At 41.1% G+C, this 18993-nt stretch overlaps 1 protein-coding gene across 1 annotated transcript in view; it reads right to left on the bottom strand.

Annotated features, from left to right (window-relative positions):
• Positions 1-13591: 13591 nt before the first annotated feature.
• LOC126183520 (toll-like receptor 7) overlaps positions 13592-18993 on the bottom strand; it is a gene marked incomplete at its 5' end in the record, with an annotated part of 58014 nt that continues 52612 nt past the window's right edge. The window contains one exon of the mRNA XM_049925576.1: positions 13592-14111. The remainder of the gene's footprint in view (positions 14112-18993) is intronic.

Here is an 18993-nt window from a genome sequence, read left to right as displayed (position 1 = left end):
TCCGCAGTCAGTCCTGTCGACGATGCTGCAGATGGTGAGCTCTGCTTTCATCCCGCTAGCGAGACTGGCAGTCTTCACCAAATCAGATAGCCGCCGAAAGCCAGAGGGGATTTCCACCGATCCATAGCGACACACACCATTGGTGCCGACATGAGCGACCACCTGCAGATGGGTGGCAAATGTTATGTCTCCATTGTGGCAATCTAGCGGCAGAAGTATAGACACGGGGACGAGAAGATGAGAAATGGCTGGATGGAAAGATTAAGTGACGGAAGTGTTGGAAAGGAGTGGTGAGATCAGATGACTGCTGCAGATTATAAGAGTGAGGAAGGGGAACTGGATGGGATATTCTTTGAGATGTGAGTGCCTGCTAATAAACGCTTTTGAAGGTCTAGTTTGTGAGAGGAGATTGAGAGGAAGAAGGAGATACAAGATGATAAACCACTTAAAGGGAAGAGGAAATTATGCAGATCTGAAGACGATGGCAGAAGACAGGAGAGTATGGAAAGTTACCACGTGAAAACCTACCTTGGGGCAGAATACTGATAATGATTTTTTGTATTGAAGTACCAGTGCCTTTAGCATGAAACAACCGACGCTGTTGCAAGACACAGACATCTAGTGATACCCTAAGGTATTTCCACAAAAGTAGAGCATTGCAGCACATACAGCGTTCAAAAGAACAGGTGTAGCGGAGATTGTGCTACGTGATTGTGACATTAACAGCGGCCACGTTTAGGGGTTGACTGGCAGTGAAATTCCGTAACAACAGCTAAAGCTATGATAAATCTGACGTTATAATACTGCTTTTACCAGTGGTTTGGAAATGAAAACAATGGGACAGCACGTAGCTGTGAGACAGAATTCATTAATCTCCGTATAGTCCCGCAGGCATACGTCATTACATTACAGTCACAAAATCCTAACAACACTCACTAAACGTACTTACAATACTTTATGTCACTAAAGACATTGGTTTTCGCTTGTTATTTAGAACTTTAAATTGTTTTAGATATTACGAGTTCATGGAAATTTCAAAACGTGGGATTGTGTCTAGGAAAAATGAGAATTTGCTTACAAATATATCACAGGAAATTGTGGGTGGTTGAAAACAGTATGCCCTAGCGGTGTCCTTAAAAAATTGATTGTTTGCTTTTTGCCAATTTCTCTATTTATTCGTTGCTTACTCTAAAAATAAAAGATACTTTTGTAAAAAAATTTAAAATTATTTATTTTTCCATGTTGGGTCTCAGAGGATTAAGCCTTGATCGTTTTTCTTTCCTTCTAACTCCTTGGCACACAACTGGCAAAACTGTTGAATTTTCTCGTTTTGCTAATATTTTCATACGGTCCTTTTTTGACACACCAGCTAGTTTGGAACAAAAAATAGCTGTCCTGTGCCATGTGGGATTCTCTGTCATGGATGTCTGTGACCACACTTTACGACATCCATTTAAAGTTTTCATTGTTGTGTTTATTTCTTAAATTATTTGCGCTGTCTGTAGTATCGCCAAATTCCTTAGTGCCTATTCAATGACTGCTAGGTAATTAAAAAACATCTTATACTACGAAATACCCTACAGCTACGACGCAGAATCTGTTACTTAGATCAAGGGTGTCCAACGTTTTAGTTTACCTGCGCCACATTCGAAGACGAGTACTTTTGGGCTGCACATAAAAGTATGTTGGACACCACTGACTTAGATGAAGAACGAAAATATCCCAAAACAGAAATCATTAAAATGGAGAACAATCTTGTTCGTAAGTTATAACGAGTGAGGAGGTGCAATACTCAGAATACTGGCATAGGTAATTATAAGCTGTGGGTTTCGATTCCACGGCTGCCCATCTGATCTTCATATCCCGTGGTTTCTCAAAAATAAATGGTGCTTTTTACAAACATTACGCTTGCAAGTCTTATACGTTGGAGTAGTCCACATGACCTACTCTTATCGAGGCGCTTTTATTTAACATCAGTTTCTATGGCACTGCTTCTATATGGCAGCAGCGCCAAGCGAGAGATTCAGATTTGCTTTCCTCTTATCCAGTTTTTCCCTTGTGGACAGCGAGCACCTCCCACGACTTCAGCTGCACACGTCGGGGGCGACTGAGGGGCGTGCCGTCAGTTTACCGGGGATAGTTGTGTAAAGGAAATTAGGTCCTGGGCGTGCACATTCCAGCTGCGTAGCGTTTGTCAGGCGCGAGGGAAAGGGAAGCCCACAGTGGGGCAGATCGCGCCGCAAGGGGTGTCCAGGCGGCGGCCAGGGATGCACAAATTAGCTGGCAGTCGGCAACCTCCCGCCTTGCGCTCCGCGGTTCGCATTAGTCACGACGCAGCCACGAATTCCTCGCGACGCCCGAACGCGGTCGTGCAATTACGCTCCACTTTGTACTGCTTTGAGTGCGTTTAGCTTTCCTTTTGCGCGCCTCGGGAGGCTCGCCGGCTTACGTTCCTCAGTGTCTCGACCGCCGACAGCCGGAATGCCGCCACAACAGCGCCGGACGTCAGCAGTTACGCCCTGTAACTGGACACGTCAACTTTCTTTCCTCAGCCGCTCGCCTTTTTCTTTTCCTTATTCCAGTTTCACCTTTGCGACAAATTTTCGACCCGCATCGTAACAGGTTAGACCGGTTCTAGTAAGTACTGGACATCAGCGACCGCACCGGTTGTCGAGTTAAGACAGCGTACAAATGGTTCTACTGGTGCAACCACTATCTCGTACAAGACATTCCATAGACCCTAAATAGCTCGCTAGGTAGGGCTAATACATGTAATACATTACAGTTTCTAATTATCGCCCCCCAATATTTCGATTTTGTATCAGTTTGAGTGGTTTGCGTCACAGGTTTCCGTAAGAAGTAGAACAAAGCCGTGAGGCATCATATATTAAATCCTAAGAGTGATTGTACCAACCGACTGTATGACTAGTTATTCCCAAAATTCGTCATTCGAAATATATAGATCGATTCACACTCAGAGATGAAGCTTCGATAACTGAGGTCAATGTTATTACATTCAGTAGCAGCCCATTCCATGGGTTAAAATTACGAGTTATAGTGTTCTTTTAATACATCTGATGCAGTTTCCATAAGAGACGCGTTAGCGTTTGAATTTTGCGACAACTGACTTCTCAAAAGTGACCAGAGCATTCAGTTTACTTTCACTGTCAAATCTTAAAGACGATAAATAGTAGCGGTTGACAACCGACTCAGTTATAGAAGTGATTACACTGAGACACATCTTAGAGTTTGTAGTTCACAACTGGTTCACGCGGACAATACGACTCTAATTGTAAGTTCATGGTCATTAACGAAACACGAGGATCCGAACAGCTGTGTGGCAGCTAGGAAGCGAACGTTAGCAGATGCCGTCAGATGAAGAACTGATTACAAAATGCTACTTGACAACGTAGGAGTTTTAAGAGACCTGAGAATGTAGGATTTACAGATATGAGCCAGCACATTATGCAGGAGTTGCGATGGAAACTCTATGAAGCCTTCCCCATTACTCAAGAAATACTCACAGTGAAAGTGCTGGAGATACAGAAGAACTTAAAAATATGGCGATGCAGAATTCAAAGCGACTCCGGAATGGTGCGTGAAGAGTACGCAGTAGTAGAGAGGGGTGGGAGTGGGAGGGAGGAGGGGAGGGGCGTGGGAAGCTTTATTACTACATGGAGAATAGCAAAACTCTGGTTCAGTGCCTTCATGAGGCTAGAAACCAACAGCATTTCAGCGCCATGAACCTACTGTGAGGCCGGCCGGGGTGGCCGAGCGGTTCTAGGCGCTACAGACTGGAACCGGGCGACCGCTACGGTCGCAGGTTCGAATCCTGCCTCGAGCATGGATGTGTGTGATGTCCTTAGGTTAGTTAGGTTTAAGTAGTTCTAAGTTCTAGGGGACTGATGACCTCAGAAGTTAAGTCCCATAGTGCTCAGAGCCAGCCTACTGTGAGGAAACAACATACGAAGTCGAAAAAGGAAACTCTTATTACTTTTCATCTGAATGTAAAAACATATGTCACAAAATGGAAATGAGGTGTTGCCCATATGGACTAGCAGGTTGATATGATTTGAAATATTTCTTTGAATTCATGTTCGAATATGCCAATATGCACTATGAACACTAATTGTCGCATTAAAGATAGATACTACACAAATCAGGAGAAAAGAAGGAAGGACAGCGGGGAAAACGAAACAACAGCAGCAATACTTACATTAAGAAGTGAGAAAGAAGTGTATAAACACGATGACAAAGTACAGATCAAAAGAAGGCTGGGCGGACCCCTCACGTTACCGAAGTCGTTTCAACTACGCTGCGGAAGTTTCGCTGGCGAGCCCTTTACACATCCTCACACAGTTGCGATTTCCATATCTTTGGAGCCCTGAAGAAAGACATTCGGGGCCACTGATTTGCTTCAGACGAAGAGGTGTACACATGTGCACACATGGGTACAATCATGGTTCCTAAGGCAACAACACACATGTTTTTCATGAAGGCGCTGACTGTTTTGCCTCACAGTGGAGTAAATGTGTTAACCGTTATGTCGATTACTTTTGAAATTACTGACAGTTCACTTACTTCTTACTTTTTTTCGGTCTGCCCCTTCGTCATTTGACTGACATTTATATTTCAACTGAGTATGTCTGTATCAAGCTGCTACTGGGCTGAACGATCAACATGTCTAAGAAGCACGAGGTTCAGTCATTGAGACTGTCGAGTATTTTTAAATAATCTGCTCCATTACTTCCGAAGAAGATCTCTACTTGCGGAGTCGTAGCTAATAAAGTATTACGTATGGAAATAAAAATTTCCAACCTACAGTCTGGTTTTGTTACATTCCTTTGTATTTCATTTTTTCGTGTAGATGAGGCAAGACTACTGCTACACAGCTTGGCAGTGCACATGAATGAGCGCTTGAGAAAGGGGCTACTAGGAAAAATGAAATATAGATAAATAAAACATGAACTAAGTGTAGCTGGTTCCTAAAACAATGTTCTGAAATGGTAAGCGAAATGACATCTGATCAACTGCCTCGCGTGGGCAACTGAGGAACTAACTGAAAAGAATCGGCCACGGTTTCGTAGGCCGACATAATGTACCGGGAAAATTGGTATGTTGACCGCATATCACAACATTAGTAGAAAGTGTCGGATGCTCTTTAGGGCTATTCGCAGATGATGCAGTTTTCTATACCAAAGTGGCAATGCCAAAACGTAGTAAGAATCTGAAGAACCAACTGCAGAGAATTGATGAATGGTGCAGACTCTTGCTGTTGACCCTGAACGTAAATAAATGTAACATATTGCACATACATGGGAAAAGAAATCCACTACTGTACAGCTACATATTGATGACAAATAGCTGGAGATAGCGCCTGCCGTAAAATATCCAGGCGTAACTATCCAGAGCGACCCTAAGTGGAATGACCATATAAAACAGACAGTGATAAAAGCAGACACCAGACTCAGATTCATCGGAAGAATCTTAAGGAAATGTAACTCATCCACGGAAGAATTGGCGGATAAGGCACTTGTTCGCCCGATTCTTGAATATTGTTCATCTATCTGGGATCCCTATCAGGTAGGACTGATAGAAGAGATAGAGAAGATCCAACGAAGAGCGGTGCGTTTCGTCACCAGATCGTTTTGCTGGCGAGAGAGCGTAAGGGAGATGCTAAACAAACTCCACTGACAGACGTTACAAGAGAGGCGTTGTGCATCACGGAGAGATTTGCTATTGAAATTCCAGGACAGCACATATCAGGAGGAATCGGACAATATATGACTTCCAGCCACATATATATCGCGTATTGACCACAACGAGAAAATTCGAGAAATTAGAGCCAATACAGATGCATACAGACAATCATTCCTCCCACGCGCTATTCGCGAGTGGAACAGGGTTGAAGGAATCAGGTAGTGGTACCGATAGTACCCTCCGCCACACACCATTAAGTGGCTTGCGGAGTATGATGTAGGTGTGCTGCTGTATGATCAGGTCTAATGCAGAGGCTGCAGCAACGGACGATAGTATAAAAATCTGTGTGGACTGTAGTGCCACTAAGTTTACTTTAAGTCTGGATAAAACTACTAGTTAGCTGCTCAGACTTTGTAAGAACCACAAACTGAGCAATTGGGGAGACCGCCAAAGTTGTGGCAACCCAGAACATGACAAGAACTTCAGTGCATTTGTGAAACGTTCTGCGTAATAGAGGGTATATGAAATTTATTTGTAAATCATTATAAAATTATACGGAATTTGATTGCAGGAAGGATAGGATCATAACTTCACACAGCTGGTCCTGAAAATGGTTACAAATAAATCCCAGTTTTTTACCTTTGTTGATCTCCGTTAGCCCCCAAAAGTACTGCTCCATACAACGTTATGTCTCATCTTGTATCTTGCTTCTGAATTTATGCTGCCCATTGTTGCCTTGTGGATATTCACTACTTTGTTCGTTCTTTTAGTTTACCTTATTCATTTCTTTTGATAGAATGTGTCCCAGTGTGCCATCAGTATGTTGTCCCTTCAAGCTTTCTTTCCGGTGTTGTTCCCTATTAGCGTTTGAATTACTATTTAATGATGACTTATGGTCAAAGGCAATAATGAAGCACTTACCGCCACTTGTTTTTCTTTCGAGTACCCAAGTTATTTAAAACGCAAACATCCAGAAGAATATCTGTAAATCACTTAAATAATTTGAAGTAATGGTACTAATCATAGGCTATTCAAGTTTAGCACACTACTTTATGCTACGCATCAGTTTAATATTATGATCCTCTATGTACTTGCTAGCCCGCATCTCGTGGTCGTGCGGTAGCGTTCTCGCTTCCCACGCCCGGGTTCCCGGGTTCGATTCCCGGCAGGGTCAGGGATTTTCTCTGCTTCGTGATGGCTGGGTGTTGTGTGCTGTCCTTAGGTTAGTTAGGTTTAAGTAGTTCTAAGTTCTAGGGGACTGATGACCATAGATGTTAAGTCCCATAGTGCTCAGAGCCATTTGAACCATTTTTTTGTACTTGGTATTTTAGTTTTTGCCGTCTGTCAACAAATTTTCTCATACATCGTTTGCGCACATTGTTTCTCTTGGAAATTGCTCAAAAATGAAATGTTCCAACTTCAGTTACTTTCAAGAATTCGAAAATTGAAAATCAATAACCTCATCGCAATACAGTGGTTCACGTTTACAAGTTTCACGCTGTGATGTTAAGGTATAATATGTTTCTATCGGTTTTTATACTTCTTATCCGAGTCTGTGTATCTACAAGTGTTTTCCAGACAAGATTCATTCATTGCAGTTAACCTGTAAACTAAATCGTAGGATGCGAATATCGCACAGGATTTCGTTTCAGAAACCATCCTATCCTATCACTATAGTGGTTATTAAGACAGACCGGTTTTGATACTTTTTACTGATGTCTTAAAGTTATGTAAGTGTAAATATTTCTATGGAGCCCATATGCAGAGAAAGACAAGTCAATTACTTTGGTTCTAACGTTGTACGTCACTGACAATCATGTCAGAAGAAGGAAGGAAGGCAAGTTAGAGCCGCAAGTTCCATCGGCCAAAAAGGTATTTGAAGACTGAGCACAAGCTTGGAATGGACAAGCATAGCGTCCGAGTTGAATAGAACCGACCTTGACTTACAAGATTTAGGAATCGTGGAAAACCTTAAGCTAGAGATCTGAAGCCGACGTTTCCGAATGCCAGTCAAGTGTCTTAAGCGAAGTGCAACCTCGGTTGGTAATTTTTTCGGGAAGTAGATTGTACTTCCACCTACAAGTGATGAAACGATGTATGTACGGATATTTAGGAACGACCAACGATTAATGTCGATGACTAAGCTGGTAAATCACATGCTTTTAATATGTTGGAGGGCTATCAAGTTGCAGCCATCGGGTTTTTAATGGTGTCCGTTTTTAATACGTGATCAGTGTGAAAGTGTTTCTCAGTGAATTAGTAAGAAACAAGAGGGAAAATGGATTTTATTCCTGTTTTACGACTGAAGAAAAGAAAACATATGTTTGTAGCATTTGTAGAGAGCTTTTGACACTTATTGCTGGAATTTTCTAAAATACTGAAGGTGACAGTAGTTGGGAAGGGGCTGAGAAAATGTTTTACCCAATCCGTGATGTTATCCAGTCCGCGGATTAAGCAAGCAGTACCGGAAACGAAGGATAAACTTCAAAAGAAGAAATAAAAACTTTGAACTTTGCCGATGATATTAATATCCTTTCAAAGATGGCAAAGTACTTGGAAAATCAGTTGAACCCAATGGATACTGTCTTGAAGTTACAAGGTGAATATCGACAAATGCAAAACAAGGGTAATGGAATGTAGTTGGATTAGATCAGGCAATGTGGAAAGTGGTAGATCTGGAAACCAGAACTTGAAGTATTGATGGCTATTGCGGTCTGGGCAGTAAAATAAGTAAAGATGGCCGAAGTGTACAGGGCATAAATTACAGACTGACAACCACAAGAAAAGCGTTATTGAAAAAAAAAAGAAATCTTTTGCATCGAGTATAAGTTTAAATGTTATTAAGTACCTTCCGAAGGTATTTGTCTGGAGTGTAGTGTTTTACACATATTCAATGCGGACAACAAACAATTTAGACAAGAAGAGATTACAAGATTTTGAAGTATGGTGTTAGCGAAGAATGGTGAAGATTCGATAGGTAGACAATAACTAATCACGAGATACTGAATCACACGCGGGAGAAAATAAATGAAATATATTCCATATTTTGATCTCGGTTAATGTGAAACATCCAGAGGCGTCTACGAATCGTAAATTTGGTAAGGAAGAGAAGTGTAGGTTTACAAATTATTGAGTGAATCCAAAGCTTGACTGCAGAAAGCAAGTTCGAATAGGTTGCAGCAGTTGTGCAAGGACGCTTTCACAGATCAGATTAGCACTGATAGCTGCATCAAACCAGTCTTCGGATTGATGCCCATAATATCGAAACGCAACAATTTAATGTAACGACGAGCTTTTCATGGAAAATGTCAAGCTTCCATTGGACTTTTAGTCCCGCCCAAACTTAAATCATAAATTGGCAGTGTCTCTTAAGAAACTGTAGTGGACACTAAGTGCAACATAACTTGCTTCACTAATACAGAAGAGGCATATCCGAAGAAATGGAAATAATGTGAATCAAAGGACGCAGATCAATCGGACATCTGTTGTTATAAAGGGTGTTTCACAATTCATGTTACACACTTCTAGAGATTGTAGAGGGGGTATGTAGAAGTTTTTTTTTCTTTTTTTTAACGCAGGAACCCATTCCAGAAACGATATCCATCGACACTACAGAGAGTCAAAGCTATAGGCGCCGGCGCCTGTAAATGTACCTATAAGCAGGAAGATTCCATGATAATATCATAAACTCTCTAGGATTACGGAGAAAAATAAATGCATTAGTTTTTAAGGTAAGAAACCCTGAATCGAAAACTAATGCGTCGAGAGTTACTAGCGAAAACTGTTCTGATACCTCTGACAATGGAATACATGTACTGGTACTGTTGTTGTCTAGATTACAGCGCAGGCAACTTTCAGAGGTATGGACCAAAACAAGGAAAAATGCCGGGTAAACATGGGCTCTAAAATGCATACCTGCGGAGTTATGGGCACTTGTTCATTTTCGTTAGTGTGAAACACATTTCCTCTATTGAACAAGTGCTCATAGCTCTTAAGGCATGCATTGTAGAGCCCTTGTTTGCTAGAAATTTTTTCCTTGTTTTGATCCAAACCAACACCTCTGAAAGTTGCCTACCCCACAGTCTTAGCAACAACAGTACCAGCACATGTTTTCCACTGTCAGAGGGATCAGAACGATTTTCGCTTATAATTTTCGACTCATTCGCTTTCGGTATACAGGCTCTTACGTCAAATTGTTAGATTTATCTTCCTCCATCATCCTATAAAGTTTGTAACATCATTAAGGTTTCACTTTGTATATACATACATTTACAGGTGTCTGCACCTATAACTTTGGCGCTATGTAGTGTCGATGGATGACGTTTCTGGACATGGGTTCCTGTGTAAAATTTGATCTACCAAGTCCCCTCTACAACCTCTATAAGTGTGTAACATGAATTGTGAAACGGCTTGTAGATGTAGGATGTCTCTCAACACTTTTGATTGTCTTCAGCAAACAAATTAAGTCTATGAGGGGGGTTCTTATGTGACAGCAGCTTAAAGTCCCGCTCACAAGGCTTGAAATACTGATAAGCAGGACAACAGTGCAGTTTTAGAAATGCAAAAACATCCCTTCAACTTGACACTTGTTCGCAGAAATAACATTTCATAACGCAGGGAAGTACTGGCTGGTGATACTTTATCGATTCACTGAGAAAACCAGTGTTCCATGAGCCACTTGTTGGTATTTATGTGGATGTCGTCTCCTGAATTCCTCGCCAAGGCTGCAAGGTAAAGGCAACTGCTGTATCTCTAGCGACGGGAGGTACAGCCTAAGTGGAACGAGGGGCCGCTTTTGTGTATATCAACTGACCGTGCACCGGAAACTTGTGTCGTCTTCCAGTGATGGCGCTGCTCTGCTCCTCTCTACGTTTCTGCAGCCATCGCCCTAGCTGGGAAAAAGTTTGAGCATGGGAAACTGTATGTATAATGCTGGCAACGCTCTGAGCAACAGCTGCATCCACTGTAAAAATAAAGCTGTCGGAGAAAGAAACGTCATTAGTATGTCTGGAGAGCATCCTGAAAAAAAGATTTCAATCGATTTCCGACTATACCTGGTCGTTGGCGGCCGGCGAGTTACGCAGAAGAAAATGCCACCGATCAGGCCGTTCGTTATAGCTGTGGAAAATGATTCAACATAGTGGGTTTATGCTGATTCATAACAACAGCGGTTCTGTTGCACAGCTGCTCTTGTTCACTCCGCCGCCTCAGTGACGGCGTGTATCTGGTTTCCTTGACATGCTTCGAGGGTAGAAGTAAAAGTGAACAGCAGTTTTCAGTGGTGCCTCGAAGATACACTACAGTTTTCAGTTACGATCTGTGGAAGTATGTGGATTGAACTGCAAAAAATCATAGAATTTGCACGTTACACGTTACTCACATACACTATCTGATCAAAAGTATCCGGACACCACTATGTAATGCGGAAATGACCTCTAGATGCGACGAGACGTGGACCTGGCTGTATAAAAGGAGGCAGGGAGTATAGTGTTACCAGTAGAGAAGCAGCAATGAATGAGTCAGTCAAGAGCGTTCTCGGTCTTCGAACGTGGACTAGTCATTGGATGCCACATGAGTAATGAATCCACTAGGAAAATTTCAACCCTTCTAAAGCTGCTGAAGTCGGCTGTCTGTGATGTTATTGTGAAGTGGAAACGCGAAGGAACTGCTACGGCTGAAGTGAGACCGGAAAGACCTCATGTACTGACTAACAGGGACCGTCGAGCATTGCGGAAGTTGGGGGTAAGAAATTGTATGAAGCCAGTGAAAGGAAGTGAGATACCAGCAGTCCAGCTATCACAATGACTGTGAGTACGGTATTAAGGGAATTGGGGTAAAATGGAATTAAAAATAATGGCTACAGTGGTCGAGCAGACCGCATAAGCTACACAGATCTGTAGTCAGAGCTAAGCGCCACTTGAAGTGATGTTTAGCGTTTGGGTTCGACGAATGCCTGGAGAACGTTACTTGTCATGTCCTGTAATGCCAACAGCGAAACACGGTGAATGTGGTGGTACATTAAGCAAAAGCTAAAGGCGTCCGAATATGAATATATTTTGCGGCATTTGTACTAAGTTAAGGAACATTTTGGAGGCGATAATGGTTCGCAACAGAATAGCAATGCACACTGTCATGGTACAGTATCTGTGAGGCAATGGTTTGTGGACAATAACACTCCTATAATGGGATGACCAGCGCAGGGTCCCGAAATGAATCCAATGGAACACCTTTGGGACGAGTTAGAAAGTCGACTTCGCTCCAGACCCCAGCGTCCAAATTCACAACCTCCTCTGCTTTCGGCTCTTGAGGAAGAGGGGACTGCCTCCCTCCACATATACTCAGACATCTCGTTGAAAGTGTCCCTAGTAGAGTTAGTCATCACAAAGGTGAAGCGCGGCCACAATCCATATTAATGTCCACTAATAGGTGTCCGGACACTTTCGAACAGACAATGTATAATTATTTTCTCGCTGTGCAGTTGGGATATAACATTAATTTGGAGACAAACTAATGCCAAAGAAACGAAACATTTAATGGGAGACTGTGAAATCCCAGCTAATAAGTGTCAGACTATAAATACCAATATTCGGATTTCGTCAACTTACTGCTCTAGTTTCATTGTCACCTATAGTTTTTTTCACTTTTGTGAATGACTTGTACATGCAAAACATAAGATCTATCGTGATTCGGAGACCTAGTGAATAGATCAGGGCATAAAGGGTAAGACGATCTTCAAAATGACAAGTTCTAGTAAAGCACTGTGGTTCTCAAACTAACATCGTTGTTGATGGATTCTCTACTACTGTATGTATACTTACTGCCCGGCATCATGCTGCCCCATCTCTAATATCCCACACGACCGAATGGTATTTTTCAGTGCAGTTAACCCTTATAACGTTGAGATTAATCAATTATAGTTTCGTTAATTGGAAACATTTATGTCCGTAAAGGACACTGGAGAAACCACCTAAAGAGTAGCCATGTAAAGAGGAGTACAATAGTATACAGTGAAATTTTCGTAAAAAGCTAAGTAAGTGCGTTAATGGTACCTCTCATTGCAACCCCCATCCCGTTAACCGTTACGCTTTGCAGTGTCGTCAGTATGGGACTTCATATTTGGCACCATATTCGCTTTTGCTTAAAAAACGTTTCACTGTACATCCAAAAAGGCGTCGTATAAATCATATGCTCTTTTAAATGGCTCTCGAAGTACGTGAAAAATGTGCACAATAGCACTTAATATTATATTTATTTGAATATTTCAATAAACAGTGCAATTAAGAGCACTGTGCATATAAAAATATACTTCTTGGCGCGCTGTCATATGTGCGAAACCTTATCTCGTTATCTTCAGTTGTTTATGGATTGCTAGGAGTGTCTAGGTTAATTGAGAGATTATTATTAGCCAGCCTGCTCGAGTGTTAAAAATATTACTGTGCCCTCTGCCACAGAATCGTAGCAATATCATTTTAAGCCTTTGCCGGAGAATCCCGAAATACTGACTTCTAAAATGTACTGTTTTTAGTCAAGACCATCTATTACTACCTAAATAATCACTGGTAATTTGCTGAAGCCAAAAAATAAACTGTGTGTATTTTCTGCTTTTTTTCCTAGTTAAAAGTATTCGTAGAACCAAAGGTACTGATGGACATAGTTCCTTTTAACGTACGGGGCATGTTGACGTTACAGTGAAACAATGAAAGACATCAATGTTCATCTCGTATACCTTTTTCTTTTCGTGTTTTGGAGTGTAACCCACGTGTGTGATAGCGAGAACGAAAGCTTTGCCACCGTAACACCGTGCTCAATAAAACTCAGAGTGATCATATATTACAGTTAAAAGATCATGGGAGTAACAACTGCTTCAGATAGCTAAAATAAAAACATAATATTATTAAATAAAAGACAGGCATACACATTTATTGACAATGAAAACAAATACAGGTAATATTCAGTCGGGAGAAAACACTCAAACGCTTAAGAATGCAAAAGTACATTCACTACAGCGACAAGTCATGACTCAGTCAGCACATCATACATATAATACTGCTTAGTAATTGCGAAATTTATTCTTTAAAGAGAGAATGCAAGAATTCGGCTGAAATATGAAGGAAACAACCGACAAACATTTAGCAATATCGTAGCGCTATTTATACAGCAATCACACGTTCACTTTACGTATTTACAAATAATAATACACAATAATCACACAGTAGTAACGTTGCAGAGGAAAATGTAAAAAAAGGAAGTCTCTTCGAGCTACATTTGGCAATTGGATTTGAAGAATAGATAATAAAATTAATATCACAGCGTAGTTTGTTGGTTAACATGCAGGAGGACCACGGCACACGCTGCTCCCCGACGTTGTCGCAGCTTGCCCTGGTCCGCGCCGGCCGACACCTCCTGGATCCCTGCCAACAAGGTGCACTATTTTAAATCTACCGTTTCCAGCCGGTCACTACACTTCTCAAATATATTAGTAATGGCTGTAGAGTGAGGAGTGTCACACACTCGGCTGTTAGTGAAAGAGAGCGGGATGCTTGTGTTCGAGCCAATGGCAACACGGGAGTATTTCTCTAAGAAGGCTGATTGCTGATTGGCCAGCGTGGAAAGTATTTTCAGGCCTGTTAGTGGAGAAAAAAGAAGTTAGTCACATTCACAAAGAACGTTAATGACGTTCGTTCATTCATACAAGATCTGTAAAAGAAAAAGTAATGCTTAGACGAGGATGCCAGCCTTGTGTTTTCAGTAAGCAAAGTCGCCCTGTGACTGCTCGTTCATGAAATGCTTGCTCCTTCCTATTTAAAGACGTGTTGTCTTTCAAAAACATCAGACCAAAAATATCTCGCAGTTAGTTTAGCAGGAAAAGCATGCACGGGCGAAATACTAGTTGATTTTCCAGCACTCCTTTCGTAGATTGACTTCAGAGTGGCGCCATGTCGCGTATAGGAGGTATTGAAGAGGAAGCAGTAATAAAAACCTAAACGAAATGCACACGTGTTATTGTTTATTTAGATTATTTCCACCCTTCCGCGGTGGTGCTTTTGTTTGTCGTCGGAAGCAGACAATCCATCTTTTACTCTTTTGAATATTCTACTTTTAAGCAGCAGACCCAAGAGAACACTCGGTAAGCACAGATCGTGACGCTGAGGTTGGCCATCACATCCGCTATCTCCTGCCACCACGTTGAATTAAGTGCGCTACCACTGTTTCTGTAGTTTCTTTTCATGTGGTGTTCACTTAGATGTAATCACAGCGTAGACTGTGACTATGTAGACTTTCCCGGCGTATTAACAGATCAGATTCTTGACATGTCTTCAGCAGGGTCGAACTGTCATCTGCACCCAATATTTCCGCAGTCGACCTGGCCGCCATTATTAGGTGAGGAAAGCTAAGGCACTCTCGCCGATTACTGTTGATGGCGGACAGATAGACAGCGGAAATATGGCAGTTTGGGCCGGCTGAAGACACGACAAGAATCTGATCACAGCGTAGGCTCCTACCTAAATGACTTTATGTAAGCCCCGCTTGTAACTATACTTCCTCCTTTAAAAAAAAGGAAACTATGTAAACATTTATTTTTCATTTTTTATGTGATTACATAGTACTCTTTCAGACGATAGCCGCAGCGTACATAGTTACTCAAAAGACTTTGTGGCTGTCCGATTTGTAACATTATGTCTGCAATTTTCTGAGTGTATAAGAAATTTGTTTAAAAATTTTTGTTTATGTTTAATGGCCCTATAACGGTGTCTGTGCGTTTTATTAATTACCAAATGTGTATTATTATATATCAGTTGCAATAACTGCATCAAATATTAATCCAGCCTCATATACGTACATTACGCAATGAGCGCTACAAGAATAATTTTTGTAGCTTCTGCAAATAATAATTATTTGGCAATAATTTTTAAAACAAGAGTTGAGAGCTCTTCCACGTTATTAGCAATCACGCTTTAATGTGATTAGTGTATGGATAGACTGTATCTCGGAAGCAGGTGATCACACCGTCGATCTAATGCTACCACACTGAACTAGTGTTTCCACCATTGCTGTAATTATTCCTTTTTGGCTCATGTGGTTTTCACTCAGATTTTTCTGCAGCATGGATGGTTACTCAAAAGACATGTGTAAGCCCTGCTGATAACTGTGTCTCCGCATCTTTATAATAATGTTTTAATTTTTTTCTTTTGATTTTTATTATGCTACTATCTGAGCACACTGTTGTTACTTTGGACATAGCCATAGTTTATACGGCTGCTTAAATGACGTGATAGAAGCCCAGATTGCTCAAATGACCTTGTGTAAGCCCAACTGATAATCATATTTCCACACTTTATAATAAATATTTTACTATGTTATAATTTGAGTACATTGTCGATGCTTTGCATGTAACCACAGTTTACACCGCCACTTTAATAATACTGAAGGAGCCCAGGTTGTAATTTCTACCCCTGCATTTTTAAGATTTCTAAAACTTTTAAAAATTTTTCAACGTATTTTAATGACCTTGTGAGTGTGTCTATGGTTTTTGTCCATTGTTAAGTCCTGTGTTAAGTAACCTATAATCCATTAGTTTGTGGTAACTGTACCAAACATAAATTCAGCTTCGACGTAGGAACATGGTGTAATTAACGTTATATGAATATTTTTTTAGAGTCTGCCTTAATTACTAATTGGCAATTTTATAAACACGCTATTAGATTTATTTTCGTCCACGTTTTAGTTAGCTCGCTGTATGTAATCACATAAATGATTTTAAGTAAGAAATACATGTTATATTAGGGTCACCTATCGGTCCAATTGTCAATGCCTATCCTTCCTGTTCACCAACTGCCAGTTAAGCGGCGTCCTGAGTGACATAAGACAGATGTATGTGGTGAATAACAGTGTATACAGTTGTTTTATTTTTGATATGTCGATGCATGGGTCTTCAAGCCTGTTACGTACTTGCCCATTCATGAGAAACAATAGTTTTACTGCTATTTTAAGACATACGCAATAATCTGTCTGTCGAGGTATTTTGTTTTGCTGTTTTGTTTTTCTTGTATACTATACCTGATACTCTATAAGACAATTGTTTAGCATATAGTCACACTTTGATTACCGTAACCGGTTATAGAGAAAAAAGTTTGTTATTAGCGATCTTGGAAAGAAGTTTATCTTCGCTGACGTACATATATTTTACACTTCTCATAACTTTCGAACACACTTAGAGTTCCTGTTATAGTTATAACGCTATGAATTGGTTCAAAGGTATTACTGAGAATATACAGATGATTCACATTTAACAAATACAGAAAAATGTTAAAAATCTTATAAAGGCGATATCAAGATGTGCCACCTACGGGATCATTCGGAAGAATTCGTTCTTAAGCCATGCCTAAAGATTGTTAAATCACATAGAAAGCGTTATCCGTACAGCTGCTTATGATTATGTTCAGTGCTTCAGTTGCTACAGCGTGACATGTATGCATGATACAGACTGTAGAGCACAGTAGATTTCCGGAACGAGGACGAATGCATTTCTTATGTGTTTCCCCACAGTCTATGGGTCCGCTCTAAGCACACAAAAGAAATTATTTGTAGTAAGCACACTGAGGAAAAAACTGTTCATTTCTCACTATACGGGGCGAGGCAGCTTATGAGACTCTGGCGCATTTCGGTGGAGTGCGTTTCATATTCCGCCCAGCCGTCAAGAATGAACGTTTAAGTGTTTTCCCTAAGCCGATTAAAGTAACCAGGATGGTTTCTTTGAAAATGTAACGCATCGTGCTGCTCGCCATTCTTGAAGTGTACGAGTGTGTGCAGATTGTGTGACGACATACTCATCAGATAGCACGAGAAGCCTCAATATGCCTTGCTACTTCTTTTCTCTTTATTTTCTCCAAACGTGTTTCAGTTCTGTTGTACCATGTCTAGTAAAGTCCTTTATCACTGTATAGGTTTCTTTGGTACTGTTGACACAGGTAAGACCGATCTAACATTTCCACTTAATATACACAAAAACTATGCATGAGGTCCACATACAATGACATAGCTGGACGCTTGTGTTATGTGGTATAGGGTAATATTTTCTTCAGTGTGGCATTTGAAACTAACCAGGCATTTACTTAAAACATATTACATTGTAACGAAAATTTTCATAATTGTTGTTTACTTTTACAAAACTGAAGAGTGAAGGAAGGCTCTGTGTTTCGTTCAAAGCTTTGAAGAAATATGTTGATTGTTTAAAAGACAACACGGGTCTGTAGCTCGCCCAACTGAAGTGTGTGTTTAGGAGAATATGCATATTTATTGGAAGATTAACACGTACAGAAGCCCAGTGCGTCTTTCACGTACATTCTTACGTAACACATATTTAGCATGTTTCCTAGTTTCCTACTGCACTGAGTACTCGAACAGCTCCTAATATTCCTATACGCACCACCAGAGTTACCTGGGAGAAGTGGAATTTATATGTCACCTCGGAGCACTAGAGTTAGATTTTCCGTCCTTTCCCCAAACCACAGGATGGTTCTTTATAGCAAAGCAAGCACCTGTCGCTATAAAACAGTAAGCTACAAAAACCCCAGGGTGTTCGTTTATGAATTCTCACGATGCTTACTTGTAAACGAGGCACCAAAGCCACGTGCAATGCACTCGTACCATTCAATTAATACCACTCTTTCTATTTAAGAAAACACTTTGCAGATATTCAACAAACATCTTTAACACCGTACGAAAAGTCGATTGGCGGACGACTCAGTGTAGCTATTTGGTGCGCACTTAAACAAGAAGACACGATATTCGGCTGAGAGGCAGCCGCGTAGAGTCGTAAGACAGACGCAAGCACTGCTTGTTTATTGTGTTGCACGGTGTATAAGCAGCCTTGGCAAACATCAGCACCCAGCAAAACAAACAGATTTCACGCGCTGGCGCCACAGCTTTTTGCCTAATCCAGCTACGCGGGCTTAAGCCTTCTTCTCCAAGTACTACTTGGTCAAATGTGAGCCGGCTTTTCCACTGCGTGCTCGCAAGCTGTCCTGCGAAGCAACGAGGTGATAAAGCATGGGAACACTATTACAGGGAATATTCATCCCAAAGCGCCCACAGACATGCGAAACGACAACAAACGGCGAAACTCACATTGTGCAAAGATGGCGAAGAACAGGTTGCTTCCTTCCAAATGGAACGCCCTCAACTTAATTTAAAAATCAATACACTTAATTTGACTCGGTACCATGTATCAGTTCTCCAGTTTACGAATACAGCATCGAACAGTCTACACACGGCACAACACATCTGCTAGTT

The sequence above is a fragment of the Schistocerca cancellata genome, chromosome 4 (assembly GCF_023864275.1).
Source record: "Schistocerca cancellata isolate TAMUIC-IGC-003103 chromosome 4, iqSchCanc2.1, whole genome shotgun sequence".
NCBI classification, from domain to species: domain Eukaryota; kingdom Metazoa; phylum Arthropoda; class Insecta; order Orthoptera; family Acrididae; genus Schistocerca; species Schistocerca cancellata.
Note: the sequence above shows the minus strand (reverse complement) of the source record. Positions and strands in the feature narration are given on the sequence as shown.